An 8,092-nucleotide genomic window follows, 5' to 3' on the forward strand; every position below is an offset into this window, starting at 1 on the left:
TGCTTCTGGTCTTGGAAGCTGATCTTGATTAATGCTTGGATGGGAGACCACCTCTGGCTTGTCTTTGCAGAAGAAACCCTAGCTAATGCACAGGGTCCCATCATCCACAAGTAACTTGAGGTCCCCCACTACCTCTCTATGTGTCATCTGAACTTTTCTGTAATTGAAAAAGGCCACCATAAATACAACTTTGCAAGCAAGCAATTCACGCACACATCGCTACGCATTGGTACCTGTCTGGATGGTGTGTCTTTACAGGAAAGAGCCCTTCTTCAGACTGCTCTCGTCCTCGTCGTTGGCTGAGAATGTGTCTCCGCTGCCCTGGCGGCACTGTTTTATGTTCTCATCGCCCACTGTGGCGTCATGGCCAGAATTTCCCTTTGGCACCTGTGGGTTTCAAAAGCGGAGGAAATACTTTCAGGAATGGGAAGTGGTCATGTTGCAGAACTCGCCGATTGTGAAAACGCTGAATTTTTGTCAGTCGTCACTCTGAGCAAAAGTGAGCAAACCCCTGGATATGTAAAAGGCAGGCATGGGTTTGATCTTTGGTTGGAGATGGCACATTTTGGAGTCCCCGGTGGCACCACCTAAGGCTTCCCAGTGGCTTTCCCTTGTGTGCAAGAGCTTTTGGAAAGACATGATGATTTGGAAAACCACTATTGCCATAGCCTTTCAGAGAAAAATGGCATTCACAACCATCTGGAAATCATAACTTTTTGTAAAAGGATGATCTTCCAGAGAAGAGCCAAAAACTCGTTCGAAAATATTCTCTTCAGTGGTATATATCCACATGTACTTATGCAAGGCAATTTGGTTTTTCAGTTGTTAGACTGATAACCTAGTTGTCTCTGATCTGTTAGGAACAGTGATTATGCCAATGCACAAAATATAGAAGTTTTTCAAAAGTGTTCTTTTCAGTGTCCAAAAACATCTTCGTTCCCATAATACATCTTGTTTCTATATCATGCTCTAAAGAGACAAAAATAAAGTTGACTTTGTTAAAAGGAACATATCTGGGTTACTCACAACCTTCATGTATTCAGCATACAGGTTCATAACTTGTCAATCCAGTTACAGATAGGATTTGAAGTAGTTTCTCTGTGCAGATAACACAGGGCATCTTTCTTACAATCAACAGCAAAATAAGTTTGCTCTTAATAGTCCAGAGTCTCATGGAGTCTGTGCTCTAATGGAATCCGAAGTCAAAAATGGAGTCTGAGCTCTGAGCAGTCCCAGATCTGATCATGTGGTCTGCAGCCCCTCCCACAACCTCAAGAAACATAGAGTAAAGGGAAAGCTGCATACCAAAACATTTACAGTAGAGTCTTGCTTATCCAACATAAATGGGCCAGCAGAATGTTGGATAAGCAGAAATGTTGGATAATAAGGAGGGATTAAGGAAAAGCCTAGGAAATGTCAAATTACATTATGTTTTACAAATTAAACACCAAAACATCATGTTTTACAACAAACTGTCAGAAAAAGCAGTTCAATACATGGCAACGTCATGTAGTAATTCCTGTATTTACAAATTTAGTACCAAAACATTGCAATGTATTGAAACAGCTGTGGATCCAGGTGGGAGGCAGACGGCATTGGATAATACAGAACGTTGGGTGAGAGAAGGTTGGATAAATGAGGCTCTACTGTATCTATCTATCTATCTATCTATCTATCTATCTATCTATCTATCTATCCATCCACATAATAAAAGTAAAAAATGTATATGTGTGTGTGTGTGTGACTGTGGTGTCCATTTATACAGACAAACTCTTGCCTCCACAAACAGCTATAGCTCCTACCACTCAGGAGACACCAATGGTCCTCCCTCCATTGACATTGCAGGCTATAGTGAGCATAATTAATATAGTTTGGGGACCCCTGCTCTAGACCAACCCCATGCCATGCAAGAATACACTAGTCAAAACCTCCTGAAAGATGCTTTTAAAGTAGATAATAATAATAATAATAATAATAATAAGCACGGGGATTGTGGCGCAGCTGGGTGAGTGTCAGCTGCATTAAGATCACTCTGACCAAAAAGGTCATGAGTTCGAAGCCAGTCCGGGTTGGAGTGGGTTTCCAACCAATTGTGTGTAGCCTGTTGTCGACCTTTGCAACCGGAAAGACAGTTGCATCTGTCAAGTAGGAAAGTAAGGTACCACCTTAAAGTGTGGGGAGGCTAAATTAACTGATTTATGAGGCCATAAAGAAGACTCCAGCAAAGCATTCCAGCGGGGAACTATGCGGGAATGCGTAAGTGCTTCATCAGCGTTGCAGATGGACGATGAAAGCGACAGATCCCCTGGCGGCCAGAAAAAAAAGTTAAATAGCCTCTGTCTATGTCTGTATATGTTTGTATGTCAAAAATTGGCATTGAATGTTTGCCATATATGTGTACACTGTAATCCGCCCTGAGTCCCCTGCGGGGTGAGAAGGGCGGAATAGAAAAGCTGTAAATAATAATAATAATAATAATAATAATAATAATAATAATAATTGATGATGATCATGATGATGGATTCTCCTTCTCTGGAGGTTTTTAAGTAGAGTCTGGATGGCCATTTGTTGGGAAGGCTTTGATTGTGTACTACCTAGAAGAAGGGGCTTGAACTGGGTGGCCCTTGGGGTCTCTTCCAAGTCCATGATTATATAATAGTAACAACAACAACAATACTATTTGATGATGATAATGATGATGGTGGAATGTATCTCTTTGCAGGCCATTAGGCAGAGTCTTGATGGCCATCTGTCAGGAGGGATTGGATGGTGTCTTGCTGCCTGGAAGAGGGGGCTTGGACTGGGTGGCCCTTGAAGTCTCTTCTAACTCTCTGCTCCTATGAGTCTATGCATTGTGAGTCTGCATGGGGGCTAGTAATTGCTAGTGGCCCCATTGATCCCTGTGGACTGTTCACTTGCCAATCCTTCTCAATGGGAAAGCATGCTCAGGTGAGGCTCCGTGTATGGTGACCTTGCCATTGGTGCCTGTGGGCAGGGGCTGCCTCTGCACAGCCTGGGCCTAAGGCTCTTTGCTGGGCATGACTCATGGCACGATAGGGGCTCTTCCACGGGTGGGATTCCCCACACTTTGTGGAACGGAGCCTGTTTTCTTGCTAAGTGGGAAGTAGGGCTTCTGGGCGCAACGCTCTTCTCACAGGGCTGTGGCTAGTGACGGAAGGAAGGCTTCCTGGCTGGTGACATCAGCGCCCGCTTCCTGCCCCTCGGACGTGCTGCAATTTGCATAAACTGAGGCTTGGGAAATCATGACCATCCCCTGGTCTTGAGCATCTTGAGGTGAGCCGGAAGCATGTGTTGTGTGACCTCTTCTGCAAACTGGGAAAGGGGTGTCGTTGGGCCTCTTCAGCGAAGGTAGAAAAGAGGTCGCTATTACATTGTACTCCTGGTTTGAAAGTGTTATTTCCTACTTAATTGTACAGAGCTTACTTTGAAAGTAGTTGTTCTACTCCAGAAACTTGATTTTCATGGCTACCACAAATGATGCTGGATGGGTTGAGGCCTCTTCCAAACAGCTGAATAAAATCCCACAATATCTGCTTTGAACTGGAATATATGCCAGTATGGACTCAAGGTAACCCAATTCAAAGCAGATATTGTAGGATTTCCTGCCTTGATATTCTGGGTTATATGGATGTGTAGAAGGGCCCCTTGTGTGATAAGAGCCGCCACCACAGAGACATAGGGGGTGGGGTGCATCTTGTGGGTTTCCTGTCTGACCTCTCCTTCCTCCAAAGTCAGCCTGAGTTTGGGGAAGTGGCCAGGAGCAATTTCTATGCTGATCCAGGAAAGAGAAAGCAGTAGTGTAGGTTTCAGGATGTGTTGAAACCCTCTTAACACACAGCTTGGGGTTGTTGCACTCCAGCGCTGGAAACAGGGCCCTCTTGTCATTAATACACCACACCTTGGTTTAGTAAAAATACAATCCTTTTTATTGAATGATGAATATAAAATAGATAGAAGTCCAAAGGTAAAAAAGTCAAAATGAAACAGCAAACAGCAATGTCCATAAAGCTTGCAGAAAATCCAAATGCAGTAATGTCCAGAAAACTCTCAATAGAAATCCATGAACAGATTAGCCCCTGCTAAATGTATGTATGTATGTATGTATGTATTTATTTATTTACAGTATTTATATTCCGCCCTTCTCACCCCGCAGGGGACTCAAGGCGGATTACAGTGTACACATATATGGCAAACATTCAATGCCAATTTTTACAAACATATACAGACATACACAGAGAGGCTATTTAACTTTTTCTGGCCGCCAGGCTAGCTGTCGCTTTCATCGTCCATCTGCGACACTGATGAAGTACTTCCGCATTCCTCGTATGCTTTTTGCTGGAGTGCTTTGCTGGAGTCTTTTTTATCGCCTCATAAATTAGTTAATTTAGCCTCCCCACACAACGTGGTACCTAATTTTCCTACTTGACAGATGCAACTGTCTTTCGGGTTGCAAAGGTTGACAACAGGCTACACAATTGGTTGGAAACCCACTCCAACCCGGGCTGGCTTCTAGAAGTCCAGTGATGTCTTGTGGTAGGCAGCATGCCTATTCATTACTGGAGTGGCAGGAAAATGTCCCAGTGTGATGAAGTGACTACAGGGAGTGCAGGAAATCTATTATTTAGAAAGGAAATTCACTCCTGAAAGTTCCTATCATGGGGAAAAGGTGCTTCCACTGAAGCTTTATCTCCAGTCCTTGTTTCCACAACAAGCCACATTTTCCAAAACTCCCATTCTGACAAGGAAAGAAAATGAGATAGAATCTTCCAAACAGGGGCACAGGTGTGTGTGTGTGTGTGGGATTGGAATTCCACTTTAAAAAATGTACCCATTCTGACTTCCATACAAATTCAACTTAAGGACAATCCTACAGAAGTGATCTTGTTCGGAACTTGGGAACTGCTTGTAATGCAGTTGAACTGCATGGAACCGGATTACATGACAGTGCAGACTCAAATAATCTAGCTCAATGCTGTTCAACTGCATTCTGAAACTGCGTGATATGGCATGGCAGATGGGGCCTTGGAGAATGAATGTACAACGGAGCGCCCGGCCAAATGCAACTCTGTGGGGGACTGTTGCCCACCTCTGGAGCCCTATTTCTGGAACCTTCCACTGAATGTAGATGCTCAGCTTTAGCCAATACCGGCTAAAAAAGGCTCTTCCGTTGGAAAGGTTCTGGCAGATCTGCACACAACGTGAGAAATACTCTGCAATGGGGAAGTTATTAAGGGGAAATAGCAAAGAGAAACTAAACGGAGGCTTGTGAGGGCATGAGGGCAGAAGGTGCATGCAGATCCTGTTGAGGCAAAGCTTTTTCTGATGGTGTTTACTTTGGGTTGGCTTTGCTTAGGCAAGGCAGGTTGTGTTTGTGTACCTATCTTTTTTTTTTTTTTTTTACTATTCAGATGATCCTATGAAGGAGGAGAGGGAGGAGGAAATGTTGTCGAGCACTCCCACCCTGCCCCCGATCAAAATAATAAACTAATAAACTATAACGGAGAGTTCCACAGGTAGTGGGAGCCTGAAGTTCTATTATCGGCTATGCAAATGTCTGGAGGTATGGAGGAGACCAGCAGCAGCTAACAAGGCCTGGGAGATTTCTGGCAACAATCTTTTCTTTTTTATTAGTTTTAAATCAAAGTATCTCTTCAATAGTCAAAGCCATGGTATTCCCTGTAGTAACCTACGGATGTGAGAGCTGCACCTTAGGGAAGGCTGAGCCAAGGAAGATCGATGCTTTTGAGCTGTGGTGTTGGAGGAAAGTTCTGAGAGTGCCTTGGACTGCGAGAAGATCCAACCAGTCCATCCTCCAGGAAATAAAGCCCGACTGCTCACTGGAGGGAAGGATACTAGAGACAAAGTTGAAGTACTTTGGCCACATCATGAGGAGACAGGAAAGCCTAGAGAAGACAATTATGCTGGGGAAAGTGGAAGGCAAAAGGAAGAGGGGCCGACCAACGGCAAGATGGATGGATGGCATCCTTGAAGTGACTGGACTGACCTTGAAGGAGCTGGGGGTGGTGACGGCCGACAGGGAGCTCTGGCGTGGGCTGGTCCATGAGGTCACGAAGAGTCGGAGACAACTGAACGAATGAACAACAAATCTCTTCAATAAATTGTGTTATCCTCTACTCCTGCTCCTTTGTATTTTCTGTGTCTCCTGTTTCTTTTTCTCCAGCTTTCACCTCTTGCAGCCAGTTATGGGGGCCACAAGGCCCTCACGGTCCCCACAACCCTCAGAGTGGGGCTCTTCCTCTCCCCCCCCTCTCCCTTATGTACACCACCCTGTCATCCCAATGAACCCCTTGCAAACCCTCACCCCATGGGTGTTCCGGTTCCCTCGGCTGGGAACCTCCGGTATCCACGGATCCCTATTTGTGTGCCCATTTAATATGTTTATATTCTACTAGCTAAACCCAAAATGAATGAGATAGTAAATAAAAGTATTGTTGCGAACATAGATTCACCGAGAAAACACATCATTCAGTTCAATACTCTGCCTTGCATTGCTGTGTCTATGTTGAATGAAAGGGAAGAGAAAAAAAAAGACATTTTTAGCAGAAATCATTTTTTATTGTAAAACTAATTGATTGACTACATTTTTGATTTGTCGGTTTTCTGGATAAACATAAAGATCGGATGGTTTACTGACTCTGGAGCAAGCAACGTATAAGTGTCCCTGAGAAAAGCAATGTTTTTAAAATTCAAACCATACACTTTCATTGGAGGGAAGAATAGTAGAGGCCAAGAGGAAGTACTTTGGCCACATCATGAGAAGAAAGGAAAGCTTAGAGAAGACAATTATGCTGGGGAAAATGCAAGGAAAAAGGAAGAGGACCCACCAAGGACAAGATGGATGGATACAAAAGACAATGGATTCCCAAAATTTATTTATTTATTAAATTTAGGACTTTGAGATCTTCCGGGGAGGCCCTGCTCTCGATCCCGCCTGCCTCTCAGGCATGGCTGGCGGGGACGAGAGATAGGGCCTTCTCGGTGGTGGCCCCGCGGCTGTGGAACACCCTTCCCACGGACATTAGACTAGCTCCATCATTAATGGTATTCCGCAAAAAAGTCAAAACCTGGTTGTTTGAGCAGGCGTTTGAATAGTCAGTGCAATGAATGTAATGAACATAGGAATGGAACAATGGATGACGGACCTGGATAATGTTTTTAGTGATGAGACGCTAGCGAATGGCTATTGGTTTAATTGGATATTGTTGTTAATTGTATACTTTTCTATAATATGTTATGATGTTAACTGTTTTTTATACCGTGTTATGGTAGCATTGAACTTTTGCTGTTCTTGTTAACCGCTGTGAGTCGCCTAAGGGCTGAGAACAGCGGTATACAAATAAAGTAAATAAATAAATAAATAAATAAATAAATACAAAAGACAATGGATTCCCAACATCACAACAAACACAAATCCACTACAAGTCATAGTACATAAATCACAAAGGTAAATGTTTTTTTCAGCTTATATGATACAATATTAAACGTATAACTAACTTATATGATGCAGCATTGAGCAATATACAATGAACAAAAAACTGTTGTTTATAAAGTGATTTTACATCAGTAACAAGAGTAGAGTCTTTCTTGCTCTAAAGCAGACTTCTCTTAAGGGCATAAGATCCCTTACTTTAGAGAAAGATACTCTTGAGTGGAGTTTCCAGTCCCTTGTAAGAGGATATCCACGTAAAGGATATCACTGTATAAACAACAGTTTTTTGTTCATTGTATATTGCTCAATGCTGCATCATATAAGTTGGTTATACGTTTAATATTGTATTATATAAGCTGAAAAAAACATTTTCCTTTGTGATTTATGTACTATGACTTGTAGTGGATTTGTGTTTGTTGTCAAGGTGGATGGATGGCATCCTTGAAGTGACTGGATTGACCTTGAAGGAGCTGGGGGTGGTGATGGCCAACAGGGAGCTGTGGTGTGGGCTGGTCCATGAGCAGAGGCGGCCCTAGGTAATTTTCAATGGTAAGCAAACAGTATTTTGGCGCCCCCCCCCACCCCAACCAATCACTGATATATTTTTTCTGTTTGTCGTGG

The sequence above is a fragment of the Anolis sagrei genome, chromosome 7, assembly GCF_037176765.1.
Source record: "Anolis sagrei isolate rAnoSag1 chromosome 7, rAnoSag1.mat, whole genome shotgun sequence".
NCBI classification, from domain to species: Eukaryota; Metazoa; Chordata; class Lepidosauria; order Squamata; family Dactyloidae; genus Anolis; species Anolis sagrei.